Below are 21,288 nucleotides of genomic sequence, written 5' to 3' on the forward strand. Positions count from 1 at the left end.
GAACACATTAATTAGTAGAATGGCAGGATAGGATAGGATAGAATAGTACAAATAGCACAAGATAAGTAACCAAATAGACGAAGAAGTATTGGCAGACCAAGAAAAATATGATGCAATAATTTATACAATATAGGAGGCTAATATTGAAGAAGAAACAGGCTTTAAAGACTACATACAAGAAAGAAGAAAAGGGAGAGAAATAACTCACTTAGAAAAACTGAAAAGAAGAATTAAATACCTAAAAGCAAAAAAAAAGCAGAGCGGCTGGATGGGATCACAAACAAAGCACTATTAAATCTGCCCCCAAGAAAGCGATCGCATACATCACCTAAATCATAAATAGTATCCTCAAACTAGGACGATTTCTCCTAAAAAAGTGATAATGCTTCGGAAAGCAGAATAAAATTAAACAATAAACATAAATAGGATCCTCAAATTAAAAAGATTTCTCTTAAAAAGTAATAATGCTTCGGAAAGCAGAATAAAATAAAATCAAAATCATAAATAGGATCCTCAAACTACGACGGTTTCTCTTAAGAAAGTGATAATGCGTCGGCAAGCATATTAAAATGAAACACTTGCTCAAAACAACAGACCTAATAGCATTAATAATAAAGGTTGCAGAGAGGGTAATACTAGCTAGATTAAAAGAAGAGTATGAAACAAAAAAAAAATGTATCCTACACGCAGCGGAAGAGGCTTTAGGTAAAAGAAAAGTTAACAGGAATAAACGGGAATACAAAACAACAAGGTACGACGAAAGGGTGAAAGCACTAGCAAATGAAAAGAAACAAGCTTTCCTAACATACAAAGGAGTGAAGACACCGGAGGCACGAGAAGACTACGTGAGAATCAGGAATAGAGTAAACCAAACAATAGATATCATCAAAAAAGAACACTGGGAGAAATTTACCAAAGATATGAAATACGACCTCTATGGATCCCAGAAAAAGGTGTGGAAGATAATAAGGAGACAAAAAACAAAAATGAATGAATTTGTACGCATAGATAACATTACGGAGGAACAATGAACTGAGCATTTCACGAAATTATATGGAGAAGCAGAAGAAGAGAACAGAGAAAGAACCATTAATGAAACTTACGTTAGAGTACTAATATTAGAAGAAGAGCTACAAGAACGAATAAAAAACTTAAAAGCAAAAAAGCAACTGGTTCTGATAAGATTAACAATGAACTGCTAAAATATGGGGAAACAACACTACGCAAATGGCTCCTAAAATAATTATTCGTCGATATAATAAATAACGGAGTAGTACCAGCGGAATGGAAGGAAAGTCTCCTGCTACCGATACTTAAAAAGTGAGACTCGAGAAATCCTGAAAATTATAGAGGCATTAGTGTGATGAATAGTACATTTAAATTGTTAACGACATTCATAAAAGATAAAATCGAGAAAAAGCGAACATGCCAGATGAACAACAAGGCTTCCGGAAAAACCGCAGCACAATAGACAAAATTTTTATTATCAGACAAATAATAGAGAAGTCTATTAAATATGGAAAACCAGCATACATGTACTTTGTGGATTTAAAAAGTGCTTTTGTCAGGGTGAAGCGAAATGACATCTTAAATTTATTACAAGCTGAACAAATAGACCATCAGATAATAAGGACAATTAAGGAAATTAACAAGAACAATAAGACCAGAGTTATAATGCCAACAGGGGAAACAGAATGCATATAATTAAAAGGAGGAATCCGCCAAGGAGACTCGCTCAGCCCATTGTTTTTCAATATGGTGATGAATCAAATAATTCTCAAAGTAAGAAAACGACACGGATACCACATGGGAGCGCATAAAATCATGATACTTTGCTATGCCGATGATGCAGTACTAATTGCTGATAACGAAGATGACCTACAAAGGCAGCTCCACACCTTCAATATCACAGCAAATAAACTTAATATGAGAATATCAGTAAAAACAACTAAATGTATAGTGATCAGTAAAGAGCCGCATATCTGCAAACTAGAAATAGACGGCAAAATTGTAGAACATGTAATGAAATTCAATTACCTAGGAGTAGAGATCACTAGTGACAAGGATATAAGAACAGAACACGGAAAGCAAAATGAAAGTATACAAGACAACAGTAAGACCAATCCTAACATATGCAGCAGAGACAAGGACCGATACAAGAAGAACGAAACAACAAATCAACAATATCGAAATGAAAGTATTAAGATCAATAGCGGACATATCATTAAGAGACAGACAAACCAACAGAAGTATACGCGAACAATGCAAAATTCAAAATATTAACAGGTGGACAAAAACAAGAAAAAAACACTGGAACGAATATGTAAACCGAATGGGACCAGATAGATTAGCGAACATCTGTAAAAACAACAAGCCGTATAGCAGAAGACCAGTTGAAAGGCCGCCAAAAAGGTGGAAATATAATGTACAATCAACAACGACTAAAATAGAATAAAAGGTAGACAAACAGGAGTAATCCTAGTCGCGCGTAGAAAAAGATGAAGAAGTATGAAACAACGTCGAAGGACGATGGTGAATTGGAATAAAACAACAAACATTCGAGAATGGACAGGCATAAGAAGTGCTAAACGGCTTTGTCATATGAATTAAAATAAAACAAGTTATGCTAAAGTGACTGCCAACGTCCTGTAGAGCAGACAAAGTACTTGAAAAAAGAAGAAAAATATTTATTTTTGTATGTGTGTACTCCTTTACTGAGACTAGGTCTTAGTATGGCTTTTTGTCTTCGATATTTAATTATATTTATTTAATTTATTTTATTACTTATTAAGATGTTGTAAGATAAGATGGTAAAATTTGTATATAATTTTTAAATGATTTTGACCTTAATTTTAAGGATTACACAACCACTTATTGTTTGTTATATGTATACTATATACGTAAATATATGGTGTAAATCTAACTAGCTCCAGGCTGTAAATAAATCCCAATATTTGGTCGGTTTACGCCAAATTCTCAAAAAACACCGAAAAGTACGTTAAGCAAGTTTCTGTCTATACAACTTTCAATATCGAATAACCCGATTTTCCCTCTTTGAAAATTTCATATAGCGTTATTTACGTCTAAGAATCGGTAGGAAAAGTGGATTTCTGGATGGAATATCTACGCAAGCAAAGCAACGAATAACGTTTTCCATTTTCTGGATAAAAATTTTGTCGTCGATGACGGTAATGCAATATATTAGTAGCTGTTCAAAATTCATGATTGAAACCGCCTCTGGAGACAGACATACACGTTTCGCTGCAATGCTTTTTCACTCTTGGTTTTCGTGGGATGCATCCACACTTTCAGTATTTCCATCAAAATTTAACGGTCGTGCTGCATACGAGTATTTTTTTGTGGAAAAAGATTTAATGTTTTTTTAGGGACAATCTAATCAAAGTTGATCAATTCTCAAGAATAGTGTTGGTAGGTTGCCGCTTTTTATTCTAACAACGTGAATGCTTTGGCGTGCAAAAACTTAAATAAGTTAAACTAAATTCTTGGATTTTATAAAATTTATTAAGATTAGTAAGATCGTTTTTAACTTAGTCTCCAGTTTTTTCATATGCACAAAATTCTACTTTAAATTCATCACAAATGTTCCAACACAATGTTTTAGTGACTATTAGAAATTTCAGGTAGACAAGTCGAAATACTTTGAGCAAAAAATCAATCAAACTTTTACAGTTTTTAAGAAGAAATAGTGAAAATTTAAATAATAAATCAAAATATATAGAAGTAGTGTTCAGTGGTCTGTTAATAGCTGTAAGTACAGTTTCCAAATTGGCAGTAGTTTGATTACAAACATTGTTTTTATATACATACGAAGAACATTATTTATATTTCGTATTTATTAATTATTTAAAAAACTAGTTTCAACTCTTGGCATTTTTTTTCTAATTGCTAGATCGACTATTTACTTTTAAATAAACAGAGTCGGACCTACCCAAATTAAAATTATTGAAATAAAAGTTCAATTTAAATTTAAAAAAAAGATAGAAGACTATATTTGACAAAGTGACAGGTGGTACTGACTACAGGGGTCCATCAATTAATCCCAATCAGCAAAACATCACTTATTCTACCAACAACAACCATTAAAAAAATTCCCAACAAAAAAACAGGCTATAATTTTACCGGCAGTAGATGAAATAAGCACAGAAGAGTACACCATACACGTTTTAACAAAGTAGATCTACAATAGTGCGATTCAAGTTTTGGTAGAGATATCAAAGAATATTTGAAGCTGTGTTACACCATTATTATTATTACCAGAATTTTGATGAGTTTGCACAGTCACATCTTAGCCCATTTCTTAATGACGCAATCCTTTACACCAATGGTGTTTAAAACATTGTTTTACAAATTCTTAGCCTAGAGGAACCTAAGAAGAATTCGTTTGAATATGATCTTCTCGAAACTTCATTCAGGCCTCGTTTTCTAGAGGTACTTTTTACACATACATGATTTCTTAGGAACATCTTCTTTTTAGCTCAAGTATATTACCAGAACTCTTTGAAAATTCTTCTTCTCTCAGGTTAACTTATTTTAGTGCACATTATGACGGAGTTTTTTATTTTTACTTAACTTACAATTGCAACTTACTCTTATGAATTTCGGCTCTTTTAATTTGTAAGACTTTCCTTTTTCGCTATTTAATCTATTTTGGTTCTTTTTCCATCTATTTTTGTTTATTTCATACTTTGTAGACCGTTTTCTTCTTGGTCTTTCGTCTCGAGTATCATCTTCATTTATTTCACCATGCTGCAAATCTGAAATACTTTCGGACGATTCAGAATTGTTAGACTCTTCTGAATTCAGTACAAAATCAGGGTCGTTGTTCCCGTCGGCAACTTCCATATTTTCTGCAAGGCTACCAGCCAGTATATTTTTGATATCTTCGATTCTTTCCATATTTTCATTGGGTATTTCTGCATTGTATTATGAAAAATTATATTCTGGCCATGACTTATCTCTACGTTTTTATTATTTGTTTCTGCATAGCAGTCAAGAAGTTCTGTAGGATGTTCATCAGTATCATTAATTATAGTAAAAATAGGATTCACTAAGGTTTGAGATATTTTTCCTATCAGGTCATCATCCATTCGCCCTTGAAAGAAGTATGATAGATTATACAAAATTTTCAATTTCATATCATAACAACAACACTTAACTATTAGTCAATTCTACTATTGACGAGCTAGTCTAAAAAATAGTCCCTTTACTTTTTGTATAAATTAAAATAAAATACGCTTACACGTAATTGTTATTTACTTTTGGACTTTATTTACAAGTGAAAAACAAAAAAAATATTTTCGTTTTTACCCTTGATTCATTGACTATTTTCTAGGCCTGCACATTGGGTAAGGTCGATTGTAATATAAAACCTACCATTATGGTCTATAAATATTATTGCTGCGTCTTGTTCGTAGGATCTACATCATCAATATGATGTTGAATCAGTATAAATGATAAATATGTATTCGGAAACATTACTGCATTATTTGAAAGCCGAATGTGCCCACTTCTTCTAATAACAAACCATGATCAACTCTATAAAATGCTTTTGCACAATCAGTGAAGATTACATCCATTTGTCTTTCAGTGTTTATGGCATTTGCAGCAGATTATGTAAATATACATGTTATAATATATACATGTATAACAAGTTGTGTAATTTTTTACATCATTTATATTTCCAGATTTAAAAATATGAACTGCAATGGTATCTTTTAATTTTGTAGGTAAGGTATTATTACTATTAATAATTATTATTGTTATACCTAGTAGAATTTAGGCACAGTTTTTTGTTTATGCTGTCGAACCGACCCAAGTTACGCTGTAATAATTATTGTTGAGTTATTAGTAAAGAACGTAGAAGTGAAATCTTTATTTTTCAAAGTGTAACATGGAAAATCGGTTGGGTTAACCCAAAGGGTCGGACAAGGGCCTGATCCGACACCACAAAATATTCTCTTCTAATATATTTAGAATATCTTTATATTTCTTTTGAAATTTTAAAAGTTGATATCATATTTTTAACAGATAAGTATAAATTATTTTACTAGAACTCAAGATTGAGCTCAAATTATGTTTTACTTGACTAGGCAAAAGGTTTTATAGTTAAAAGCTCTTTTTAAACTTAATATAAAATAATGCACATGATGTATACATAACCAGTAACTATAACTGTATTTTACAATAATTATTGTCTTAAGGGAATTTCCAAGAACGCCATTACCCTAGGTTAACGATAATGGTTAAATTTTATGTCTTGGGGCTTAGAATTCGTAATTTTTGCTTCTGCATTTCTTGCATTAAACGCCATCAAGCACTGCAATTAAATTTAATGGATCAGTCATCGTATCCATTTAACGACAGTCATAACAATTTAAAGTTTTAGTGCTGAATCCGGAAAATCATATCGTATGTTATTTTTTTATTACCTTTTATACTTATTTTTTTTTGTCGTTTGTAATAACCATACGCAATCGATATATAAAGCGATAAATATTTTTCTTGGCTTGCATTACATCGATGTCAACTAGAAATTTTAAATTGTTGATCACTATCTTCACAGTGAAAATGCAAAAAAGTTTTAAAGCTTATATGTTAAATCACAAACATTTTAAGGAATACCCGAGTGGTTGGAACCATTAATTTAAGTAGTTTATGTTTGTAGTGCATTGACCAAAAAATATGTCTCTAAATATGACTAAATTTCTTCTAAGATTAGTGAAGAAACAATAACTAACTGCTACACAAACATATAAGCAAATCACACCTTCCAATTTTATTTTGTTACTTTTTTTATTTTTGCGATCCATGGGTTACACTTACCTTACTGGTGTGGTAAGATGCTGGTCAGTTAGTATAGAAACCTGAGGCACATTTTAGATTAAGCCTTGATACAGCCTACAAAAATATTTGCAATACGAAATACATTAGTTAAACCACATTATTTGTATCAAATGTAACGATAAATACTATTTTTCCCTTTTATCCACTGTAAGAAATAATAAAAATCTCATTTTCATTAATTACGCTTTCATCTTCTACAACGGTCCAATGAAATGTGGATGTCTTACTAATTTGTCGACAAAATGTTTCCTATAGGCATGAGATTTTGCCTGTTAGCTGAATTACATATTATATTTGAACCTGTTTCTTTTGAATAAATTTAATCAAAACCCATTATCCACGTTTATTTTCGTCAAGTCTAGCTGCATTTGATTGACAAACTAAATTTTTTCATTTATTTCTTTCACTTATCCATGGTAAATGAAGACTCATGAACTGTAAAGAAGAATCGGCCTTGGGTGGGAAAACTGATAGAAACTTTTAAAAGTGAGCTGCCCACATGCCTAAAGAGAAAGGTATTTGATCAGTGCGTCCTCCCAGTCTTGACGTACGGAGCAGAAACACTTACCCTTAACAAAAGCAGCAGCTACCAAACTGAGAGTCACACAGAAAAGAATGGAGTGGTCCATATTAGGAATAACTCTGCGAGACAGAATAACCAACGAAGACATCAGGAGAAGAACCGGAGTGACTGACATCATCGAGAAGATAGCCAGACTAAAATGGAGATGGGCAGGACACATAGCCAGAAGGACAGATGAGCGATGGACAAAGAGGTTATTGTAATGGAGGCCAAGGGAAGACAACAGAAGCGTCGGTCAACCACCTACAAGATGAACTGACGATTTAAGAAGACTCAATAAAAACTGTATAAGAGCGGCGCAAGATAGACGGGGTTGGAAACAGGAGGAAGAGGCCTATGTTCAGCAGTGAACTCTTGAGGCTGGATGATGATGATGATGATCCATGGTAAAATTGCCAGAAATGCTCTGTTGATCATTAGTAATGTCGAAATCACTAATGTCTTCTTTCAAAAAGGATCTCTTTTCGTTGACTTTTCTACTTAATTTTATTTTTGTTAGAATATTTTCTTTTACCGACTCCTTGTCTTCACGACTCTTCTCTCTCTCTCTTCTTCCTCAGCCATTTTTTTAAATGCTTTTTATATTGATAGGTTTTTTAAACCGTCGGTTTTGGATTTGTTTCGGTTTGGCAACAGTATCTTCTGAAACGATTACTTCTGAACCTGCGCAGATTCTTTTTTTTGCGGTGGTAGTGTTTGGTGTTTATTTTATTTGCTCCAAAAGTAACTTTTTAAACATTTTCTGCCGATGGTTTGAAGACGGTCGAGCTCATACAAAGTTTATTGAACATTGATTTCCGATCGATTGATTAAAAATTTTCGATTGCTTCAAGCCTTATTTCTGAGAGAACAGTTCATTCTACACAAAAAATGCTAATAACATTTTTATTTAAAATTATCTCAACTATTTTTTTATTTGAAACATTTTTTTCTATACCATACGAATTCTTGGTATATCGATTTTTTTTCCGTTTTTCCCACTTTATGAGGGGGGTTTTAGGAGAAATCCCGAGGGTAAAAGTGGTAAACTTTTCTGCATCTTTTTTGGCGTTCTAAAATGACACTCTTCGAAAAATTTAGCTTGTGCGTATGATTTTTAGAGGTTCAGTGACATTTTCGTCTCTGACGAGTGGAGTAATACCGTCTTCATATTTCCGTTTTGAAATTGATAGTGCACTTGTGGTAAGTTGGACAATAATTATTTTAAGATAAAATAAACTTTCCTTACCAGAAGAGGAGAGATGCCGTACTTTTTGGTACGGAGACATGTACTTATATGTAGATTTATGTTATTGATTTGCTTAAATATATTTGAAACTTTTGACTTATACTTTCATAAGTTTTTACTACTATTTTCTTGACATAAAACTTTCTGTTTTTCCTTCTTTGTAATAACTGCGTAAACTGAACCCATTTGCCAAAACATAAAACTTTCAATTTAAAACAATAAAAATTTTTAATTTTGTTCAGATAAATTTACAATGCCGAGGAAGTACATTGGAAAGCAAATCGCTAAGCCCAGGGACAATTATACTGAAGAGCATTTACGTCTAGCAATAAATAAGGTAATAATTGAACAATAAAAGTTCAATTTATTTTAGTATAAAAGAAAAATGTGTATACACATTGCAGTAACACAATTTTGTTTTGATTAAACCTATTTTTTATCATGTGCTTTTAAAATGCCGATAACATGTTATATTTTATCACGTATTTCTAGAATAGCAATAACAATATATTTCAAATAGGTATTTAATACAAATCGAAATAATGGCTAGCGTTATTTAAAACAATCCCCCGAACAACAGAATCCAGTTTATTTTTAAATATCTCTAAATTAGATTATTGTGTAAAATACGTATACATGAATCGTGTACCACAATGAAAATAACCCTTCCTGATGTTCAATTAACATTGAATTAATATCAGGAATAATATGTAAAATCAATACATCTCTTAAATAATGATCCCGGGCAGGGTAGGGCAAATTGCCATAATGTCTATCTGGCTTTGGCACGGTCTGTGCTGTATACACTAAATAATACTGAATTAGATACCAAGTTGTGTGCAGGAACAATATGAGAAGCACACATTTATCACACGAGAAATGCTTAGTGGTATTTACTTACTGATTACACACGATATATTCAACGTCCTCTTCATAGGTAAAAGAGGTAGAAAAAAGATTCCAATATCGAAACATATTTAATCACAAGATTCTTTCTTTAAATATTTTATTGAGTATTTCTGATAGACATAACAAGAAAATATGTATTAAATAGATGAGTGGAATACTTTAACTAGGCCTTTAATATAGAGAAACAAGCAGAGAAGGAAGACGAAAGAGATGAGGTAAGCGGAACCACCGTAAAGGAAGAGGAACCACCAACAATTCTTGAAGTTAAAGATGCCGTTAAAAAACTAGACAAAAACAAACTAGCCGAAATAGATAATCTTCCAGCTGAACTATATAAAGAAGGTGGCCATAATACCATAATGAAATTACAGCAGCTTATTAAAGAAATATGGACACAGAAATCCCTCCCCATGCAGAGTGTAATATTGGAATACTTTGCATCATACACAAAAAAAAAGATATCTTTGAATGCTCTAACTACAGAGGAATTACGCTTCTAAATGCAGCGTATAAAATATTTTCCATAGTACTATGCCACCGTTTGACACCATAATATGTAGAACGAATAGATTCGTTCATCAGATTTCAACCCGAAGATAAATTAAAAAAACACTGTAATGTAGCATATATACTCATTACATATTTGTAAACTACAAAGCAGAAATACCAAATTTTCTTCTTCTTTTTAGTGCCCTGTCCGATTATCAAACGTTGGTGATCATATTGGCAATAATAACCTGAAAACAGATTAGCAGATGTCTCTTGATACCACTCTCGGAGATTTCGCAGCCCGAAAAATCTTCTTCGGCCTGGGCCTATTTTTCAGGTGTCCTTTTTCTATATTATGAGGTGTTAAAGGTTTTACCACTCTGGATGTACCATAACATGGTCAAAATATTGTAACTTTTAAATTTTTATTGTTTTTGTTATTTCTGTGCTCTTTTTAATTCGGTTTAAAGCTATTTCATTTGTGATTCAATCAAACCAACTCATTAGCAATCTTTCTCGGTAAATCCACATCTTAAAGGCCTTAAGTTTTTTTATTAGGGTTGCTGTAAGAGTCTAGCTCTTCATGTCATACAGCAATCTAGAGCGTATTAATCTAGTTTTGAGGTTTAATGCAATATATCTAATAATGAGAATTTTCTTTAATTTATAGAATGATAACCAAATCAGTTGGTAAATTTAACAATAGTAACTGAAAAAGTTTTTTTTTTGTTTTAATGCCATTGACAGGTGCCATACAGCCAGTCACAACATGAAAATTTTCTATCCAGAAAGAATAAAAAACTGAAAAAGTTAAATATAGTACGAATCTATGGAGAAATATCTGAAACTTTTAAAACAAATAACATACTGCCCCAGGGAGATCCTCTCTCACTATACAGGTATGAGTGCCTTAAGAACCGGCAAAATAACGCAAAAGATAGAAAACATAATACGTTGTGAAATAAAAAGAGATGAAAGTAGTAGAGGTGAGAAATTGTCGATATTAACCTATAATTTACTTTACATTACATTAGAATTATCGAAAATTTTCCACCTTTAGACGTTCGCTTATGAGCTTGTTGACTTCAGTCATAGTAATACGTATCACGTAATGTAAGTAAAAACAGTTTAAGTAGGAGTATTTTTTTATCCAAAATTAAAGTATTGATCAATAATAAACTATGATTTGAGACTACAAATTACTACTAATTAAACTGTTTACTTACATTTGCTTTATTGCCTTCAATCAGTTTTTACTTTATGCGAAATTTAAAAAATGTAAATATTCGACGTCATACTTGTAATATTATGACTGAAGTCAACTAGCTCATAAGCTAACGTCTAAAGGTGGGAAACTATCGATAGTCCTAATGTAATTGAATGTAAATTAGAGGTTTCTATCGATAATTTTCCACCTCTACTACTTTCATCTCTTTTTATTTCACAACGTGTTATGTTTTCTATCTTTTGCGTTATTTTGCCGGTTCTTAAGGCACTCATCACTGTATTATAAATCAGTGTAAATCCTTGCCTATGCGGATGATACAAAGGTCTTGGGAGGACGGAAAACGCTGTACAAGAAGCGTATGTAGCGCTAAAAGGATTATCTGCAAAATGGGCTTAATAATAAACACCAACAAAACGAATTATATGAAAATAAGCACGCAACGACAAATCCTAGGACCAGTTGTTATAGAAAATAACGTCGTCTAAGCAGTGATTTATATACCTGAGAACGCTCTTTAAATCTGAAAAAAATACTACCGCAGAGATACACCACAGAATTTGCACGACCAATATATGCTATTTTGGCCTCAATGTTCTTCTGAACCCTCTACCAGACAAGACCGTCTCCAGACGGCTTAACTTCTATTGTCATTATAATCTCTTCCAGCTATTTTTATGCCTGCAGCATGTAGTTCCGCCTTTAGTCGTATACTTGTATGCATTTGATAAGCAAAAATGCCGCTCGATGCGTTTATTTCTCAGAGTTGACTTTGAAATTGTGTAACAGTCGGTCAAATTTATTGTTTTGTGCAGAACCTCACTTTCGTCGAATATTATAAGTGTTTGTTTTCGTGAAATTCAATACTAAAAAATTATTGGTAAGTATATGAATATATATATATATATATATATATATATATATATATATATATATATATATATATATATATATATATGTTAGTGTAGGTTACATAATTTGCGGTATAAATTTGTGGTGCGGTGTTGCCTTTCTACATGAATTTCTCGGTTCTCTTACAAATCAGACACGTTTATGATCGACTTTTTGGGATTTTGAGTGTTATTTTTTGTTTCAGTTATCTAAAATGTCTTCTAAAAGAAGCAATAATATGTGGCGTAAGTACAAAAATTAACTACTCTCGAATGACTAAAGAGGAAATGATAAATTCTATTACGACGGAAGAAGAATCCGAATACGATGACGAAGACTACGGCGACTTCGATTACTTGGTTGAAACTGATGACGATGTTCCATCAAGTGAAGATGAACTTACAAGAGATAAGGAAAATGTAATTAACGAATGTGTATCAGATATACAGAGACTATCATCGGCCAAATTTCTTACGCAATCTACAGAGTTAGATCTGAATGTAACTGGATGTTTCTCTCCAATGAGATCGACTCCAGCATCTTCACCTAAACCAGCAACATCAAAAAATATATTGTTAGCCTCAACACTAGGTGTTTTATCAGCAACAGTGACGGAATCTGAAGATGTTCAACCATCAATAGCAGCAGCGATGGAAACCAGAGATGTTCAACCATCCACTTCAGCAGAAAGTACAGAGTGCAATGCTGTTTACCTGGAACGAAAGCCTATGAAAAGAGCAAAGTCACCATTACCCGAGAATCAGCCTAAGTGTCCCCAAATGCAATCTAACAATAGCGGGTTTATTGGACAAGCAGTAAATATTGGTACCAAGTCTGATCAATTTAAAAAGATAGTTTGGAGATTACACTTTCTAACTTTTCTTGATAGAATGGGTAAAAAAACATACAAGCTAGCAAATCAGAAATTTAAGTTTTTTGTTGTAACTGTTAAGTTAATTTATGTTTTTCTTCAACAAATAATTGTTTTCTTGCTTTTCACAAAAGCAACTAATTTTCCATTTTCACTTACTTATTTATGTTTATTGTATTTGCATATTAAGTTTATATTAAAATAAAGTAGGAAAATGTGCATCTTGATGTAAATATGTATACTCTTCCCGGCAAGCCCGCCTGGAGGCGAGCTATATTTTTTTTCCTCAGGTGGCTAAAATAAAACTTTCAGTCAAAATAAATATCATAATTGGCTCTTTTATGTCAAAACCTATCAAGCTGTGAATTTTTCTATTGAAAATAAAATTGGCCTGGTAGAGGGTTAATTCGTCAATTTTATCGAGAAATAAAAAAGTAAAAGTCTACAAAACAATAAGAACCTCAGCCCTAACATACGGTTTAGCGACCTGAACTACAATAAAAAATAATAAAAACATGTTCGAATGTTTCCAAAGAAAAGTACTAAGGCACATGGACCATGGTACCAGGAATCAAATTTTATAAAACATATTAAGATATAACGTATGAAGTGTCTAGAGCAAGTAACGTGGATGGAAAGAAATTCTTAAGTAGGCTAGTACCCACGTAGAGTTGTAAAGCCAACACGATGATAACAATTTCTGACCGAGAAATAATACAGAACATAGTGACTAACCTGGGTGAGAATGAGAGAAGAGCTTTCTATGATCAATTAGCAGAGATACTTAGATATTACCAAAGAAGAGAGTCGTAATAGTAGGTGGTTTTAATACACATGTAGGTTAAACAAAGATAGAGTTTAGGCTTTAGGACTAGAAATATTGTTAAAAATAATATGTTGGAATTATCAATAGTACTATTTTAAGTGAGCTTCTCTGGTTACGTGGTAACGTGACCAAGTCTAACGTTAATAGATAAAATATTAACGTGACTTACAACAATTCGCGATTAGATGCTCGCAGCCCATTGTATCATTTGCGGCGGTTTACGTTACGTAATATTCTCAGTTATTTCACTAATCAAGCACGGTCGGAGTATAACACATGAAGTTTGAACAGACGACAAGGTGCTTTAAACCCTCTACAAACGTCCCCACAAGATCGGTCCAACCGACGGTTGGTATGTGCTTATGCTTGTTGACCGACAAAAATAGTTGTCACGTCCCGACTCGACAAGTTGGGTAATGGAGCAGTCGGCTGTCGCGATGTTGCAGTTATAGGGCATAGACGTATATATTAACATATACCGACTAGTCTGTAGAGCTAAGTGGCGACACTATTTGTGTTTTTTTGTTAGTTGCGTCTCTTGACATCAGTTTAGTGTAAAAAGCAGAGTATAGTGCTGTGAAGTTATTGCATGTTAGTTGTAGTGCATTAGTTGATAGATAAAATAAGACTAAGCCAGAGGGTAAGCCCTTAAATTCAAGTATTTGCTTTTTATTACGTTAGGGCAGAAAATCACTGATAATTCGTCATTTGTGACCAGATAGCAGTATATAACAGTACCGCACAAGTGTTAAAAAAAAAAGAAAAAAAAGTTGCGTCTCTATCCTACATAAACAAACTCTAGAAGCGTTTTTTGGTCGTAAAAAGCGAGTGGGTAGTATCAATGCACTTGTGGAAGACAGATTAAACAACCGTAAAAGATGTCACCACTGCTCGTTGCTGATATACTCAGTCTATGTTAATATATACATTTATAATGTATAGGTGGATTTTCTAAACGGCTATGAGTCATGCATTAGCAAAGTACAAATTTACGCTTCGACCGTACAAATTTTAATAATTTTGGAAGAGCCGGCGCCCCAAATTTTTCAAAATCAAAGCTGCTTAGAAAATCCACAATCTTTACAACCAAATCGGTCGGCCCGACCGTCTGGTATACCTATTTTTGTCAATCAACTAGCCTACATATATACACCGTCCATCAGGCCCAACGTTGTCTATTACTACAATTGGACGCTTTAGTCGGGACGTGTGTAGGCGGTTTTATTGTATGATTTTAATGTATGTTTGAAAGACAGTAATTTCTTAACATAAAAAGGAAAAAGTGGTGTGTATAGCAAGTTACTATCAACAAGTCCTCACAGTTCTACGTTGCCATGTGGTAAATTCCTTTTATAACTTAAACATCATAGTTTTTAAATATCAAAGATGTACTTTAAAGTTATTCTAACTAAATTTAAAGGATTTTTGCCCACATATTTAGTGGTTTCAAACATGTACATCCAGATAGCACTCAATATGGAATAGTTATTCCAGAAACGTTCTGTGATAGCCCGATATGGTTTTTTTTAATATAACTTTTATAAAAGAAATTTTTTTAAATAAACATTTTTGTGATACATGGTATACAGCCAACTACAGGAATTTAGTTTTCGTGTGGATTAAAATGTTCGTTTGGAGTATTTTTATAAATTCCATTAACCAGACTTTCAAAGCTTATAGCTTAATTTTGTTTAAATCTCTTATAAACAAATTAGTTCGCATTTTTCAGTAAATTTCAGTAGCATTTTAAATTTTTATTATTATAACTTTTTTTATTAATAAAGGGATAGTAATTTGCAAAGTTTTTTTATTAAGCCGAAGCCGCTACTTTTAAAACGAAAGGGTTTTAAAAGAAAATCGCATATATGAAAGCTGAGTGGAAAACTTGAAAAAGCCCCATTGAATGCCAATTTTGCAATTAAAAACCTTATTAAATCTTTAAAATATTGAGTTAACTTTAGAAAACCCTAATTTTTGTCAGTTGATTGTGTCAGTTGTCAGAAAAACACATATTTATAAAAAAATAAAAGTTTATTTAAAAAAAGATGTGGTTTAACATGTTCTTCGATTTAAAAAATTGTAACACTATATTGGAAAAAAAATAATAAAATTATATATTTACAGTTTTCACTTCTTCATTATTATTGTAAGTAGCTTTTTTTAGCAGATTATAAAAAGTATGGTGGACTGGCGAAATATAAGGTAATAAGCTTTTTATATTTTTTATTTTATTTTTTGCAATTTTCAAAGGCTCTTTTTTTTAATGTTTGACAACTCTATTATTAAAGGTCTGCCTTTTCTTATGACATTAACTTCTTGATATTCTCCATTGACACTATGTTTGACCCAACATTTTGTGATTTGAATCGAAAGCTGTATGTTCCAGCTAAATCTTAGCTCTGCTTATCAGAAAAACGTGCGTTTTTATTAGCATTATTTAGAAGAGGTTCAAAACTGTAAAAATCATTCTGTGTCATCTGAGTAGCAACTAAAGCATTCTTTTTATTTAGTTTCATAATAAATTAAGCCCAAACTTCTGGCGAATAAATACCTGGTGCACGGTTTCTCTGGCGTTTCTCAATTGAAGCAAAATCTCGGTCTGATGGCATAATAGAGTGACCACTAACCAGAAAATGATGCGCTATTTGTTTACATTTCTTTTCCTTGACTAACTGCAACAAAAAAGCTAATAATTGCCAGTTATTGTTGTGATCTGGACAGTTATCGGTAAAAACAATGAGCTTCATAACACGGCTTACTTTTTAAAAATTTCACCACAACAGAAGTAACCTCATTCGTTCCACGCTTAGTTTGATTTTCGGTCCATAAGTACATGTATTTTTTGTCGTTGGTACAGTCATGAATCCCTAAGTTATAAAGCCAAATTTTTCTACAGTAAAATGCAGGACCTGTGGTTAATTTTGGCAGATGCATACTTTGCTTTAAGTCAAACGAGATTATTAATTTTAACGTTTGTAATACATTAGTTTTTTTCAGTTTTTAGCAAACTATACATTGCATCAGCACCAGCTATGTGTAAATTCAATTAAGTAGTTAACTCTTTTTCTTGATCTGTTTTATTAACATATTTTGTTGTCTTTATTTTAATGATCGTCTTATCACAAGTCTTTCAAGTATCAGATCGAGGCAGTTTAAACCTTATGTTATATTCAGTATCTATTCATCTAAAAGTTTATTGGATCTGTTTTTGTGCTTACCTCTCATATCAGGAATAGATACCATAGCCCCGTTTGACTTTATTTTTAAAATATTTTCAATTCTTCCACGAGATTTTTGAAGACCATTAATGCTTAGGAATTCAATCTTGCATACTTTAATCTCCTCATCTCCTACATTAACCAAATATTCAGCAGTATATTTTCTTCTGGAAATGTTACTTTTCTGTTTTTTTTTTGTACGATCTATTTTTATTTTTTTCTGTTTTCTGTTTTTAACGTCGAATGAGCTTAACTCCCAAAATTTCTTAAAGAAAATGGTAATGATAATCTTGTAGGTTCTTCCGACATTCATTTTTACAACTACACGGATGACCGACTTCACGTGAACTGAAAATCGTCTTAGTTTTTTTAAGCATAATCTTGTCCAAAATTACGGCTACTTTTTTTTTATTTCGATAAAAGTTTTCCTTATTTCTTTGTCTCAATCTGGATGGTTTTTTCTTTCCTAGATTTACCTCGTAACCTCCGAAAACCATAGGTATGGGTTCCTGCAATTCATCTTAGAATACAAAAAACATGACTGTATTAGACTCTAGAATTTATGAATACTCCAAAATTTTTATATTAATAACTCTATAAGCCACATGACATACCATATTTTTCCATATAATATAAATTATATATATTTATGCAATACAAGTCTTGATTCAAAAATGTCTGAATCAACAGAAAGATGTTTACGCCTGTTTTATCGACTATGAGAAAGCATTCGATACTATCAAACATGACAAACTCATAGAACTATTACATCTTACAGGACTTGACACTAAGGACATCCAGATTATAAAAAATCTATATTGGAATCAAACAGCCCACATGAAGAATGGACATATGGTGAGTGAAAACGTAACCATTTCGAGAGGAGTGAGACAGGGCTGTATTCTTTCGTCACTGGTTTTCAACCTGTACACGGAACAAATATTTCTAGAGGCACTGGAAGAGTACAACGAGGGCATCAAGATTAATGGCGTACCAATAAGTAATTTTCGATATGCAGATGATACTGTTATACTGGCCGAAAACATCGAAGATTTACAGATGATGCTAAATAGAGTAAATACAACTGGCAACTAATTTGGACTGAAGATCAATAGAAAGAAAACTAAATTTATGGTGATCAGTAAAAAGAACATTCAACATATCGACCTGAATATTGAAGCAGAACGTATTGAAAGAGTACACCGATTTAAATATCTGGGATATACAGTAAATAATAAGTGGGACCCAGACGTAGAGATTAAGATCCGAATTGAAATAGCAAGATCCAAATTCATCAAAATGAGAAAGCTCTTAAGCAACCGCTACCTAAGCGTTAACCTCCGATGGCGCGCCACGAAATGCTACGTACTCTCTACGCTACTTAACGGAGTTGTGGGGTGGACGTTAACAGCAGCAAATATAAAGAAGTTAGCGGCTCTAGAAATGTGGCTGTATCGACGCATACTGAAAGTACCTTGGACAGACAGAGTGACCAACACAGAGGTATTAAGACAAATGGGTAAAGAGGTGGAATTGTTAAAAACTGTTAAAAGGAGGAAAGCGTCATACCTGGGCCATGTGTTCCGTAATGATAAGTACAGTCCGCTACAGCTTATTGTGGAAGGCAAGATTGAAGGTAGAAGAGGTCTGGGCAGAAAGAAGAAATCCTGGCTGAAAAACTTGAGAGAATGGTTTCAAATACCAGAAGCTGCGAACATAATACATGCGGCACAATACAGAGAAACCTATCGTTTGATGGTCGCCAACCTTCGGTAGAAGACGGCATATAAAGAAGATATATATTTAATAATTTTTACAAAAACATGGTAAGCCAAAAAAATAAGAAAAAATGCCTATCTCGCTAGATTTAGACGAAAAATCATCGTTATTGGGCCTATAGTCTTTGTCTGCTACATTATTATCACTATCGTCAATAAAATTTACATTTAAGCTGCTATTTTAACTTAAAACTGCACTTAATTTAGCACGTGTAGGTGAAGTTGACGCAATTTTCATGTGGCTTACTACGTTTTACGCGAAAAAGTTTACAGAAACGGCTGATTGGAATAACACGATTCAGCAATAACTCCGTCATCTACTGCAATAATCACTCAATAATTTTTCTGTAGGTTAATACAGGTTTCTTTATATACAGGGTGGTCCTCAAGTAATTGTACAAACAAAAACCGTAGATTCTGCACTTTGAAATATTAAGCTAACTTGCTTTAATAAGATGTTGATATTAAGAAAGATACAGGGTGTTAAAATGGAAATTTAAAATTTTATTTTTCGCTATAACTTTTACGTTTGTAAATATTTTTGGACAAAATTTTATAATTGGACGCTCTTAAGTAGGATAAATTATAATTTTATACATACATTAATGTAACTTATAGAGGGCGCCACATATGCCACATGTGTGGCATAGATTTGCGCTTAACTTTTTTGCTCTTTAAGTTAGCTCTATTTGTGTTAAAAAATATTAAATATACATTATTTTTACAAAGAAAAGGTATACTTGTTAGTAATTTCAAAATTTAATCGTTTTCGAGATAATCGCATTTTATAAGTCAGCTGCATAATAATTCTTAGTTGTAATATTTGTGAGGTAAAGCACTGAATATCTGTAGATAATTCATAGTTTATTCTTATTAAAACAACTCAAAGATAATAATGTAACATTACAACATTTTTGTTATTGCTGCTAAATGTCTTATTGAAGAAAATATTCTTCATCTTCTTTTTTAGGTGCCGTGTCCGTATTCAGACGTTGGCCGTCATCATGTATACAATTTCCCTTTTCTATCGCTTCTTAAATTTCTATAGGTACCTACTGGCGTTGTATTACTTTTTCCCTATTGTAAAATACTGAAAACCCAAAATATATGGTTTATGTAATATGGTACACCCCCACATAGAGAGAAGGGAGTGGGAACATAGTAAAATATACTTTTTTCTAAACGTTGGATTGGTCGTGGCAGTCATATTCATTGGCAATGTGGTGAGATATTGATATAATTATTTAATTTATAAAAAATTCCAAAAGAATACTTATAATTCATTACGTAAATTGTTTACTCATTTTTATTAGGACAATTCGAAACTAACCCACAGGTATTGAAGGACATGTATGTGTCTTGTTTGATAATAATTTTTTCTAAAAATCTTACCTTAAAGATTCAGCATTTTTACAAAAACGTCATCGTTGACCTTTTAACCGATATTGTTATAAATATAGTAAACACACAGGCAATTTAGTTCAGCATAATATTAGTTCGTTAGTTAATCATAAGAGTCCATTTGTTCGAGATGTAATTATAATTACTCGTTAGCTGTAACGTAATCATATAAATAAGTAATGTCATCGATAGGTTATTCCGTGTGTGTGTATATAAGTAAAAAATGAATGAGATACATCACAGTTTAATTCAATATTTAACCTCTGCGACAAATAAGATGTAGTTCCATAATATATCATAACATTTGGATATGTATCCAAAAGAACATATTCATCCAATATATATTATAGCCACCACGTAGCCCAGAATTTAATCCGCTTGATTTTGGTGTATGGGGCGTATTAAAAAAACATGTCTACAAGAATCCCATAAACATTCGCAACCAACTATGGAAGAAATAAATACTGCAGCAGTTTCTTTAGAACCAATGATGCTATTTAATATGAGATGATTTTTATGGAATATATTGACAAATGAATTAATGAAAATGGTGGACATATCGAACAATTACTTTAACAAAAAGTTTTGTTATTTAGTTTAACTATTTCCTAATTTGGGTTGTAAACAAAATGTTTTAATTATGATTTTAATTTAACATAAAACATAAAATGTTTGATTTAAAATCCTATTATTCTGTGTTTTGTCAAATCCTATTATTAATTATCCTGCTGATATATTTATTTTATTTAATATTTTGTTAACTATTAACTTTAGTTAAAGGTATTTTATACCACAATTTAGATTTATTAATGTTTTTGTCTATTTTTCCTTCATTGCCTGGAGTAATTGCCTTAAATCAGAATTATGCGGCTGATTTGTAAAATGCGATTATCTCGAAAACTGTTGAGTTTTGAAGTTATTAACAAGTATATCTTTTTTTTGTTAAAATAATGTGTCTTTAATATTTTTTATCACAAATACTGGTAACTCAAAGAGCAAACAAGT

The sequence above is a fragment of the Diabrotica undecimpunctata genome, chromosome 3 (genome assembly GCF_040954645.1).
Source record: "Diabrotica undecimpunctata isolate CICGRU chromosome 3, icDiaUnde3, whole genome shotgun sequence".
NCBI lineage: Eukaryota > Metazoa > Arthropoda > Insecta > Coleoptera > Chrysomelidae > Diabrotica > Diabrotica undecimpunctata.